Source organism: Erinaceus europaeus, chromosome X (assembly GCF_950295315.1).
Source record: "Erinaceus europaeus chromosome X, mEriEur2.1, whole genome shotgun sequence".
Lineage (NCBI taxonomy): Eukaryota > Metazoa > Chordata > Mammalia > Eulipotyphla > Erinaceidae > Erinaceus > Erinaceus europaeus.
This window is the reverse complement of record NC_080185.1, coordinates 45,016,849-45,030,626: the sequence shown is the minus strand read 5'-3', so window position 1 is coordinate 45,030,626 and position 13,778 is coordinate 45,016,849.

Genomic DNA, 13,778 nt, shown 5'->3' with positions numbered 1-13,778 from the left:
TACATTTAGGATGGGCCAGGAGGTGGCGCATCTGGTTGAGCTTACATGTTACAGTGCTCAAGGACCCAGGTTCAAGCCTCTGTTCCTCACTTGCAGGGAGAAGCTTTGTGAGTGGTGAAGCAGAGCTGCAGGTGTCTTTCTGTTTCTCTTCCTCTCTATATCTCCCTTCCCTCTCGGTTTCTGGCTGTCTCTATCCAATAAAGATAATTTTAAAAAAATTAAAAATACATTTAGAATGTCTTACAAGACTGTTTTCTGCCTCCTGCCCCACCCCAATTTTGTGTGATAACTGAACTCAGGGCATCATATATGTGAGGCATGAATTCTACCAGTAGCTATAGCTTTAGCCTCTAAAGCTCTATTTTATGTTGTTCACATCCTAAAAATGCGATCTTCTTTGGAGAAACTACAGAGATAATTAAGTTAAAGCAAGGTTAATAGTGAGTGGTGTTTTCATAAAAGGAGGACATTTATTTTTTAAGGTTTTTTAAAAATATTTATTCCCTTTTGTTGCCCTTGTTGCTTTATTGTTGTAGTTATTGATGCCATTGTTGTTGGATAGAACAGAGAGAAATGGAGAGAGGAGGGGAGGACAGAGAAGGGGAGAGAAAGATCGACACCTGCAGACCTGCTTCACCAATTGTGACGCGACTCCCCTGCAGGTGGTGAGCCGGGGCTGGAACCGGGATCCTTACACTGGTCCTTGTGCTTTGCACCACCTGCGCTTAACCCACTGAGATACCGCCTGACTCCCTGAAGGAGGGTTTTAAAACAAAGAGCCAGGGAGGTAGAGGGAAGACAATGTGAAGGAGGAATATGGCTATGTAGAAGCCAGTCAGAGAGGCTACGGACAGATCTCTTACTTCTGAGATCTCAAGAACACTGCTCACCTAGCCCCATGACTGATATTTAAACTTTCAATATCTACTGGGGTTTTGGGAAAAGTCATGATGCATTTTTGATTTGAAAAACAGAAAAATACATCATGACTTTTTTTTTGATAACCCCCTATGTGACAGTACATTTCTTTCACTTAAGTCACCCCATTTGTGAAAAATTTTAGCCCTAATAAACTAATAAATCCTGTATGACTTGGTCTTTATATACTTTCTCTACTTTCTCTTAAACTAGTCCTCCCTGCCCCTGCTTCTATCTTCCAAGATATCCCCAAGACTAAGGGATGATTCAGTCTCCTACTTCTGTCTCTTTGGTTAGTACCTACATCCTTCAGATGTCAGCTTCAAAGTCAAATATGGAGATGTCTGTAGATTAATGGCATTCTGACATTTTCTGTAATAGCTCATATAAAATTTTAATTTCAAAAATGCGTTGAAGATGACCCTGTTACTGCCTAGCAGTGATTACTTCTATACTCCTAACTACTGTATACAGTGCACCCAGCACATTCTCTCACATATAATAGGACCGGTAAGTATGTGTTGAATGAGTGGGTGAAATCACGTCCTGAGAAGACCAGTCACAAAACCCAACTCAAATTCACATTCTCTCATTTAAGTGTCACATTGCAAGAACAGAAATAGGATAGGCCATCCACCAGAGTTTTGGTAAGACTCCAAAAGGACAGTTTCAATTCTTTCCAGCATTATCTTCTTTAAAAATTAATTTATTTATTTATAAAATGGAAACACTGACAAGACAATAGGATACGAGGTATACAATTCCCACCACCAGAGCTCAATATCCCATCCCCTGCCCTGGTAGCTTTCCTATTCTTTAACACTCTGGGAGTATGGACCCAGGGTCATTATGGGGTGCAGAAGGTGGAAGGTCTGGCTTCTGTAATTGATTCCCTGCTAAACATGGGCGTTGACCAGTACATCCATACTCCCACCCTGTCTGTTGTTAAAATTTCATAGGCTCCAGCTGGCCGGGCTAGCTTCACGGGCGGGTAACAGAGACACGGAGACAACGGCTGAGCAGGGAAGCTGTATTTCTTTATTCAGGAACAACGATTCATAAACTAAGACAAACTAATCACCAAACAGAACTCTGCTGTCTCTTTGTGGCGGCGCAAGCACTCTCTCTAACTCTGGAACTCAGGAACTCTCTCTCTCTTCCTCTGCCACTCTGGAACTCTGGCGGGGTCCCTAGGGGTGGGGCCAAGCGGGCCCGCGAAATTAACAGGACTGATCTAATTCTCTTGGCAGGGGAGAACTAGAACCCAATGTAAAACATACAACAATTTTTCCTTTTCTTTTAACTAAATGGCTACAGTATCAAGGGTGTGGGGTGAACAGAAACCTATATCGTACAGGCATTTTTAAAAAAGAAACTGGCACAAACATGGAGAAATATCTAAGCAAGTAACAAGAACCAGCGTGCTGCTAAGGGAAGGCCTGAGGGGGCCATATCTGCCTCTGTGGGCTAAACTTTATCAGCTTAAAAAAAACATTTCTTGTCTCTGGGGGGCATACTTTCTTGCCTCTGGGGGGTGTACTTGCGTCAACGGGCATTTGCATGGGGGCGGGGAACGGCCTAGAGTCCCAAAGGCAGCTGGCTGCAATTTACCTACTATGAAACAAAACTTGTTATTAGCATATTTCTAATAGAGAAGGAATTTGAGACTTTTACATAGCAACAACGTCTTTTTTTTAAATTTTTTATTTAAGAAAGGATTAGTGAACAAAAGCATAAGGTAGGAGGGGTACAACTCCACACAATTCCCATCACCCAAACCCCATAACCCACCCCCTCCCATGGTAGCTTTCCCATTCTCTAGCCCTCTGGGAGCATGGACCCAGGGTCATTGAGGGTTGCAGAAGGTAGAAGGTCTGGCTTCTGTAATTGCTTCCCCGCTAAACATGGGCGTTGACTGGTCGGTCCATACCCCCAGTCTGCCTCTCTCTTTCCCTAGTAGGGTGTGTCTCTGGGGAAGCTGAGCTCCAGGACACGTCTTTTTAACCTCTTGTTACACCCATTCAAGATGGAGTCAGGAAAGGAAACCTCAGGCATGAGAATAATTAGCATAGCCATTGTGCGATCTACCATTTTTAATAGAGAAGGTAATAGAGAGTTTTATATATCAACAAGTCTATTTAACCTTTTGTTTAGACCAACTTAGTTAAAATATATTGCTTGTTAACTAATTTTTACCTCAGATTCTAAATGTAAGTTAATTTTATCTTTATGAGAATTACGTTGAAAACCTTTTTCATTTAACTTTGACTAGTAAGAATTTAGCCTTAAAGTTACTGTTTTTAACCTTAAAGTTATTGTTTACCAAACTTTAAACATACACATAAACATGGTCATTAATACACAAGGAGAGAAACCTTTGTTACAAAGACATGTCATTTTAAACATGAATTTAGATATGTACTGTCTTAGTTGTTGGGGGGGTTGTTCACCATCTGGAGGTGGCTTCCCGCGCAGCTTCACTTCTAGGAATTGCAGGTTGCGATCTCTGCACAAATCTCTGTGTACTCCAGCTTGTCTGCCTTCAGACCGGACCGGCAGCTGGAGATCTCGTGTGCCCAATTTCGGCAGGGAGTCTGGGGGTCCGGGAGGCCCGGGATGGTTCCAGAATTCATAGCAAGAGGGTAGGCAGGCCAGTTTTGTAGAAGGCGTGGGCCTAGGTGCCCAGGGGTGGCGGCCATGATAGACCGCCGCGGCCCTGCCCCATAGCCTTGTCATGTCTACTGCCCTGTTCGCAGTGGCCGAGCAGCGTGGAGGGATCATGCGTCCAGTGCCCTGCGCCACGCGGTGGAGAGCCAGATCCTGTGGGCTGGCCTGCGTGCTGGCATCGGGCTCTTGCGTGGTGGAATCGGGCTCCAGCGTGTTGGCATTGGGCTCCAGCGTGTTGGCATCGGGCTCATGTGTGCTGGCATCAGCCTCCTGCAGGCTGCGGGGCTGCGGGCGCAGTGCGCGGGGGTTGTCTGGGCACAGCCTGCTGGCTGGCTATTTAACCAGGTGGAAACAGCAGCTCCGCACCTCGCCTCCCTCCCGCTGGCTTTTCCCGCTGGCTGTTCTGAGTTCGCCCGAGCGAGTGGAAACCACAGAGTGGTCCAGAGATAAATGTTCCAGAAACAGCAAAACAGTCTCGTGAAGAAAGAGCAGAGGCCTTTGGAGATCTCTTCACAAGCAGAAGAGAAGGCCATAGTGCATAGGTAGCCAAATTGTCTTTACTTATCTGAGAGATGTGCAGGTCAGGTCCACATGGGCGCCATTTGTTGTTAAAATTTCGTAGGCTCCAGCTGGCCGGGCTAGCTTCACGGGCAGGTAACAGAGACGCGGAGACAATGGCTGGGCAGAGAAGCTGTATTTCTTTATTGAGGAACAACGATTCATAAACTAAGACAAACTAATCACCAAAAAGAACTCTGCTGTCTCTTTGCGGCGGTGCAAGCACTCTCTCTAATTCTGGAACTCAGGAACTCTCTCTCTCTTCCTCTGCCACTCTGGAACTCTGGCGGGGTCCCTAGGGGCGGGGCCAAGCGGGCCCGCGAAATTAACAGGACTGATCTAATTCTCTTGGCGGGGGAGAACTAGAACCCAATATAAAGCATACAACACTGTCTCTCTCTTTCCCTAGTGGTGAAGAGCTCTGGGGAAGTGGTGCTCCAGGACACACTGATGGGATCATCTGTCCAGGGAAGTCCGGTTGAGATCATGGTAGTATCTGGAACATGATAGTTGAAAAAGAGTTAACATATAAAGCCATACAAATTGTTGATTAATCGTGAACCTAAAGGCTGGAATATTGCAGATGAAGATTTCTATTTTGGAAATAGCTACTGGGTCTATTTCAGGTATATTCCAAAGGGCCCATAACTTTATTAGTTTTTTCCTTAGCCTGACCTCTGATATGCAGGTGGATCCAGGTAACTGGGGAGATGATGTCATGGCTGGAAAAAGGACTAGAAAGCTGGACCAGGAAAGAGAGTAGCTTCCAAATATAGGAAAGGTGTATAAATATTGTTGACTGTAAACTCCCACATTATCTTGTATTGTTAAAAAGAAAATAGACACCAGGGGCAGGGTAGCAGCACACTTAGTTGAGAGCACATATTACCACAGTTAAGAACCTGCGTTCAATCCCCTGGTACGCACCTGCAAGGGGAAAGCTTCATGAGCAGTGAAGCAGTGTCTATCTCTCCTTTTCCCCCTCTCAATTTCTCTCTGTGCTCTATCAAATAAAAGAAAAAAAATTAAAAAGATGAATGTCATTGTTAACATTAACAGTTGATCAGATGCACCTTCTTTCAAAACCAGACTTTTTTTTTTTCAAAGTATGGTCACAGGTTGGAACATTTATGATAAAGAACCAAGGTTATAAAAACTCAGAGGAGTCAGGCAGTAGTGCAGTGGATTAAGTGCAGGTGGCACAAAGCGCAAGGACAGGTGGGTGTAAGGATCGTGGTTCGAGTCCCTGGCTCCTCACCTTCAGGGGAGTCATTTCACAGGCAGTGAAGCAGGTCTGCAGGTGTCTGTTTTTCTCTCCCCCCTCTCTGTCTTCCCCTCCATTTTCCACTTCTCTTTGTCTTATCCAACAACATCAGTAACAACAATAATAACTACAACAATAAAACAAGGAAAAAAGGAATAAGTAAATATTTAACCAAAAAAAAAAAAAAACAGAGAAAGAGAAGACTACAAAATATTCACTATTACTGGGGAAGCAAGACTCAAGAGAAATCAAATCTCAGGAAGTTTGAGCATTTCATATTCCTTCTCAACATTTTCTTGTTAATATTGTGAGCAGTCATTTTAATAGAGAACTGTCTCATCCTTCCATTTCAATCTGTTACATGTAGATTTTAGGGTCATGGTCGTAAATAGAGCCCAAAGTCATTAAATAAGGTGGATACAGAAGTCAAAATGGATACAAATCTTTGCTTCATAAAGTTGCTTTTCATTTTAGTTGTTATTGTTCATTTTCCTACAATGTCCGGACACTTGATTAAAATCTCACTTCAGGTTAAAATGGAGAAAGAACACTGTATTAACTTGCAAGCAAACTTTTTATAAAACTGCTCTTGTGTGACAAGCTTATGAGTCACAATGTTTGTGCTATAAATTCATTATAGATTCTCATATCATGGCCCTTCATCATTTTTATTTGGCATGCTTTCAAGGCTTCTCAATAGCACTAAGCAATTTCTTGTTTTTCTTTCTGGCTGTTTCAACATCGTATCCTTTAGAATTTTAATTTTCACTAAGGAAAATTTTAAAATACCCCCTTCCAATTAAAGTTTTCTACTGCCAAACTAATTTGGAGCTAGCCTTCAAGACTGAGGGCCTCAGTTGGATATCAGAATCAGGATTTAAAATTTTCAAATTATCTATCTCTCTAAAATGTTAAGATTGTGTTAAAATAGCATCACTGATTCAATAGTTTTCACAGTTGAACCTCTCATTTAAGCCATCATTCAATCAAACCATCTGGTCTTTTTTTTTTTAATTTTTTATTTAAGAAAGGATTAATGAACAAAAACATAAGGTAGGAGGGGTACAACTCCACACAATTCCAACCACCCAATCCCCATAGCCCACCCCCTCCCATGATAGCTTTCCCGTTCTCTAGCCCTCTGGGAGCATGGACCCAGGGTCGTTGAGGGTTGCAGAAGGTAGAAGGTCTGGCTTCTGTAATTGCTTCCCCGCTGAACATGGGCGTTGACTGGTCGGTCCATACTCCCAGTCTGCCTCTCTCTTTCCCTAGTAAGTTGTGTCTCTGGGGAAGCTGAGCTCCAGGACACGTTGGTGGGGTCTTCAATCCAGGGAAGCCTGGCCAGCATCCTGGTGGCATCTGGAACCTGGTGATTGAAAAGAGAGTTAACATATGAAGCCAAACAATTCGTTGAGCAGTCATGGATCCGAAGCTTGGAATAGTGGAGAGGAAGTGTTAGGGAGGTACTCAATGCAAACTCTAGTGTACTTCTGCTTTCAGGTATATATTTTGCAGTAGTTTATGGATACGTGTGCGCATAAGCTCTCTCTCACAGAAACTGGTGTATATCTAGGTTATGGGACTTTGTTAGAAAGTGAAATACCTGAGATGAAATTAGAATGTACTATAAAAGGAAAGGTCTCACCTGAGTAATGCAGCTGAAGGGTTGTCATTCCACACGTGAAGTCTCTGGATACAGTCTGAGGTGAAGCATGTTGAGGTGGCAATTGTTGCGTTGGTTAGGTTGTGATCGGCGGATGCAATATTATTTGGTTTGGATTGGGGGAGGCATACGGGAAAGTGGGCCCTATCCAAGGGTTCCAGGACTGGGGGAAGTAGGGACTCTATAGTGGAGATGTGAGGTTCCTGCTGTCTTAGGGTTCAAAAATACCATCGATAGTTAATGTTATCATCACATTATTGGTCTTTTTGGCCATTAAGAAGACCAAATCAAATCAACTGGTCAATCTCTTGGCAATCAATCCATAAAATAGTCAATATAATCGATCCTGTCAAACTAGCCTATAAAGGAGATTAAAAAAAACCATTCGGGAAACACAGGTTGCTTTGTTTTTTCCTGGAAGCTAATGAAGAATGATATTTTCCTGCTTCTATGATAAAGGAGTTTTAAGAAACTATGACAGCTCAGGTCTTACATTGGTTGAGTTCCAGGTTTTTAAATGTTAAAGTTGAGTAGACAGCAGTAGAGTAGCAGCAGCCGCATTTAACACTCCCCTGTAAACTTGGTAAAGCAACAAAAATCACCTGGAAACTCAAAGAAAAAAAAATACGACCAGGATTTTTTCAGAAACACACCAAGCTACAGGTAAGTACAGACACATGTGGCTTGTAGACAGAAAAGGGATGAGGGAGAGAATCCTAAGACTAAAAGGCCATACTCAAGAATGGCTGGAGCAAAACTGGGAGAGTGGCAGCGGAAGCACATCGTTTCTGGGCTGAGGTAAACCATTTCTAAGTTTAAGCAACAAAGAACTGTTAAAAAAGAAAAAAAAATCACCTAAAAACTTACCAGTTTACAACTGTGTTTTCTTGAATTTCCAATACTTTTGCACCAGAGACTGGAACAGCAGCACAGAGACCCTATACCAACATTAGAGACACTGACCCAAACTGGTGACTTATAAGGAAATCCCTCCCACCCCCACCAAAATATGTAAACAGGAAAATTAAATATTGCTGCCACAGCGCCTCCTGGTGGCACAACAATGAAATCTGCATTAAATGTGGAAAAAAATATACAGACAGCAATGACATAAACCCCAAAAGACAAGGCATAGATCTACAAAAAAAAAAAAAAAAGATTGAGGTAAGAGTTGAGGACACATTATGAAATCAATTCAAGAAAATATAATATTCAAGAACTTGATGAACATTTTACCACAGATTTAGAAAGTATGTGGGAAAAATACAAATAGAACTGCAGGGCCTTAAGGGCACCTTGAATGCAGTTTAGGTTGAAGTAAGAGGCCTCAGAAGTAGATTTAACCAGGTAGAGGAGAGAATATCAACACTATAACACATAACCACCACACTGTAAATTTAAAACTCTTAAAAAGGAAAGGTTTAGAAAAAAAAAGCACTTTTCTCTAAATTACAGATAGCTTCATCAAGACGAACATCAGAGTTATTAAGATGCCAAAGGAAGAGGAGAGGAAGAGAGGAGTAGAGACCATATTCAAAGAAATTTTAACAGAAACACTTCCATACCTGACTAGTGTTGAAAATATAGAAATCCAAGAACATGAATGCATACTTTTTTTTTAATCCACAGTGACACACAATATGACATATCACTGTAAAACTATCTAAAACCAGGAACAAGTTAAAATATTGCAAGCTGCCAGAGAAAGAAAGTCATATAGAAAGACAGAACCATCAGGCTTTCATTAGATTTTTAAATTTTTTATTAGTGATTTCATATTGATTTACAAAATTATTATATGTCAACAGGGGTATAAATCCACTCCATTCCCACCACCAGGGTTCTGAATCTCCAGTCATCCCTCTACAAGCCACCACATGGGCCAGCCATCATCTCTACAACTATCTGTCTACATTTATACATAATTGCCCCATTTTTCTTCCTGATCCAATTCTCTCTTCCTCTCCAAGCCACTCATGACAACATTACTACCTCCATATGTCCCTCTCCTTTTCCTCATTTCTATCTTGGTGCTGATGAAGCTGAAGTTCAGAACCCTCTCATGTTCATAGCTTTCATTAGATTTTTCATTGCAAACCCTGGAGGCAAGGATGGAGTGGAACAGCATATTCAAAGTATAAAAAAAATAAATAAGAATTGGGGTCCAACAGTAGTGCAGCTGGTTAAGCACACATGGTATGAAGCACAAGGACTGGCTTAAGGATCCTGGTTGGAAGCCCCCACCCCCCACCTGCAGGGGGGTGAAGCAGGTCTTTCTCTCCCCACCCCTGTGTCTTCCCCTCCTCTCTCCATTTCTCTCTGTCCTATCCAACAACAATGACATAAATAACATAAATAACAACAACAATAATAACTACAACAACTATAAAACAACAAGGGCAACAAAAAGGGGGGGAAGCCTCCAGGAGCAGTGGATTCTTGGTGCAGGAGCCAAGCCCCAGCAGTAACCCTGGAGGCAAAATAAATAAATAAGAAATGTCAGCTAAAATTTTTGTATCCTGCTGAATTATCCTTCAAATATGAGGGAAAAATAAGGGGTCTGGTGGTGGCACACCTGGTTGAGCACACATCTTACAAATATGAGGGAGAAATAAAGATCTTTGCAAACTGAAAGGAATTTGCCACTAATAAACCTGCCCCACAAGACTTTATGGAAAAATCCTTAAATAAATAAAATCGGAAGTGCCTAATACACTCTTATGTAATTGTCCAGTGGACAATTAAACATTGATTAGAAGAGACATATACACCCCTATGTTCACAGCTGCATTATTCATAATAGCAAAAAAGTGGAAGCAGACTAAATGCCCATAAACAGATGACTAGCTAAATAAGTTGTAGGATATATATTCCATGGAATATCACTCCACAGTCAAAAAGATGATATTGTGTCCTCTGAGATGAAATAGGTGGAACTGGAGGCGATTATGCTTAACGAAATAAGTAAAGATGAAAGACAAGTACCAGATGGTTTCATTCATATGTGAAGTCTAGAGATCTGATTTACTTGAACTTGCCAAAAAAAACAAAAACAAAAAAAGGGGAGTCCGCAGTAGTGCATTGGGTTAAGCGCAGGTGGCACAAAGCACAAGGACCCCATAAGAATCCTGGATCCCCACCTGCAGGGGAGTCACTTCACAGGCAGTGAAGCAGGTCTGCAGGTATCTCTCTTCTCTCCCCCTCTCTGTCTTCCCCTCCTCTTTCCATTTCTCTCTGTCCTATCTAACAATGACAATATCAACAACAACAATAATAACTACAATGACAATAAAAAAACAAGGGCAACAAAATGGAAAATAAATAAATAAACAAAAATTAAAAATCAAAAGCAAATAAACCATAAGACTTGTGAGAACTATGGTGGTGATCTTTGTGAAGTGGAAGGGTCATATGAACTTTAGTGGTGGGTTTGTTGTGAAACTATACATTGTATTCTTACAACCTTGTAACAAATTATTAATAACAAATAAAAACCTTTTTAAAATGTTAAAGTTGACAAAACATCTATGTAAATAAGACACACACATTTCCTTTGGTCATCTATAAAATTCATTGTCCAGGGGGTCAGGCGGTAGCGCAGCAGATTAAGAGCACGTGGAGCAAAGCACAAGGACCTGCATAAGGATCCCAGTTTGAGCCCCAGGCTCCCCACCTGCAGGGGAGTCACTTCATAGGCAGTGAAGCAGGTCTGCAGGTATCTAGCTTTCTCTCCCCTTCTCTGTTTTCCCCTCCACTCTCCATTTATCTCTGTCCTATCCAACAATGAGCGACATCAACAACAACAATAATAACTGCAAGGCTACAACAACAAGGGCAACAAAAGGGAAAAAAATCATTGTCCACTACCTTTATGTATCTTAAATATATCTTAAATATCCAGTATCTTAAATATATATGTATATATATATATACATATATATATATATATATATATATATAGGAATTAGTGGTTTATACAGCTGTACCATTTCTCTCTCTTTTTTTATTTTTTATTTATTTATTTATTTTTAACCAGAGCACTGTTCAGCTCTGGCTTATGGTGGTGCGAGGGACTGAACCTGGGACTTTGGAGCCTCAGGCATGAGAGTCTGTTTGCATAACCATTATGCTATCTACCCTCCGCCCTCTTTTTTTTTTAAATCAATCATGACTTTTTTTTTTTCCCTGCTCCAGAGTTATCACAGGCTAGGTGCCTGCACCAGGAATCCACTGTTCCTGGAGGCCATTTTTTTCCCATTTTATTGCCCTTGCTGTTATCATTGCCATTAATGTTGTTGGCTAGGACAGAGAAAAATCGAGGAGGGGAGACAGAGAAGGGGAGAGAAAGCGACCTGCTTCACAGCTTGTTAAGTGACCCCGCCCCTGCAGATGAGGAGCAGAGGGCTCGAACTGGTTTCCTTATTCTGGTCCTTGCACTTCGTGCCATGTGCTTAACCCACTGCACTACTGACCAATCCCTTCATTTTTCCACATAACAATCTAACCCACCCACAAAAGCCCTCCTCTGCCATCATGTCCCAGGACCTGAATACTCCCCGCCCTCTTCCCCACCCCAGAGTCTTTTACTTTGGTAAAATACACTAAATACAATTCAAATTCTGCTTTGTATTTTACCTTATGTTCTTATTTTCCAACTTCGGTCTATGAGTGAAATCATTCCATATTCATCTTTTTCTTTCTGGCTTATCGCACTTAACATGAGTCCTTCAGGCTCCATCCAAGATGAAGTAAAGAAAGTGAATTCAACATTTGTAATAGTTGAGTAGTATTCCACTGTGTATTTAGACCACACATTACTCAGCCACTCATCTGTTGTTGGACACCTGGGTTGCTCCAGGCTTTGGCTATTACAAATTGTGCAGCTATGAATATAGGTATACACGGACCTTTCTGGATGGGTGTGTTTGGTTCCTTAGAATATATCCCCAGGAAAGGAATTGCAGGGTCATAAGGTAGTTCCACTTCTAACCCTCTGAGACTTCTCCAGACTGCTCTCCATAGGGGCTGGACCAATTTACATTCCTGCCAGTAGTGCCAGAGAGTTCCTTTGATCCCACACCCTCTCCAGCTTTTGCTGCTACTATCTTTTCTGATGTGTGACATTCTTATAGGTGTGAAGTGGTATCTCACTGTTGTCTTTATTTGCATTTCTTTGACATTGAATGACTCAGAATATTTTTTCATGTTTGTTGGCCTTTGGGATATTTTCATACCTCTCACCATTTTTGGATTGGAGTTATTTGTATTTTTGTCGCTTAGTTTGGTGAGCTCTTTAGATATTTCTGTTATGAGCCTCTTGTTTGATGTTTGGCAATGTAAAGATTTTCTCCCATTCTGTAAAGCTACTGTTTTTCTTTCCCATATCAGAGGCCTAGACTTCCATCTAGGGGCTATTACTCACAGGAGCTGTTGCTCTTTGACCCTATCCATGTTCAAGTAGTTTAGAGCCAACACATTGAGCATAGAGTTCTCTAGGTACTCAGCTATGCATTAAGTATGCATTAAACCGGAAGTTATCAGATATCTAGTTCAAATATCCTTTGGTTCAAAAAATTCACACAGAGTGAGAAAAAGTATGTTCAAAACAATTGTGAAGGGAGAACAAAGTTGTGAGAATATTACTGGCTGATATTAGGGGAAACTTGTAGTTACAGTAACCAGAGAATATGATGTTGGATAGAGCATAAATATAGAGATCATTGGGACAAAACAGAGGCTCCAGAAATAGATCCACAAAATATGGCCAAGTGATGTATGACAAAGTATAAAGACAAAAATGCTTTTACAATAAGATAGTCACATGTAAAAACATAAACATGATCCTTACTTCATATCCGATTTAAAAATGAACTAAAACTGGATCAAAAAATTAATCTGAATATTTAAAACTGCAAAGTATCTAGATTAAAACATAAAGCAAAATGTTGTGTCCTTGGTTTAGGCATAAATTTTGTAATTGGGGATCAATGCTTATTCCATACATGAAATAAAAACTTTACATAATGGTTATAGAAAAAGTCTTTTATGCTGGAGGCTCTGTGGCCACAGGTTCAATCCCCAGCAGTGCTCTGATATCTGTCTACATTTATCTTTCTCTTATTAAATTGAAAAAAAAAAACACTCCAAAATAAATTTTAAAAAGATCATCAAAATGTAGCATTAATATAATGAAGTAGCATAGTTAGAATATAAAGAAATTTCAAATGTCAGTAATACTTTTTAAAAGGTAAGTGAAGAATTTTTAAAAGTTAAGTATAGAATTCCATTTATAGATACATATTGAAAAAAATAAAAATGTGAATTCTCAAAAAAAAATTAATATTTGTAGCAGAGTTCAATCCCTGGCTATGCATATGCCTGAATGTTGCTTTGGCCTCTCTCTCCTCTGGGTTGTTCAAGAAATAAATTAAATTATTTATTTATTGTTTTATCTTATTTTATTTTTATGATTGGATAGGGCCAGAGTGTTAATGAGAGGGGAGGAAGAGAGACAGAGGGACACCTGAAACCCTGATTCACCACTTGTGAAGCTTTTCCCCTGTGGGTGGGAACCAGAGACTTGAACTTGCATCCTTGTGCATTGTGTGTGCTTAACCAGGTGCACCGCCGCCTGGCCCTCAATTTATTTATTGTTTATGAGAGAGAGAGAGAGAAAGAGAGAGAGACACCAGACCACTGCTCAGCTCT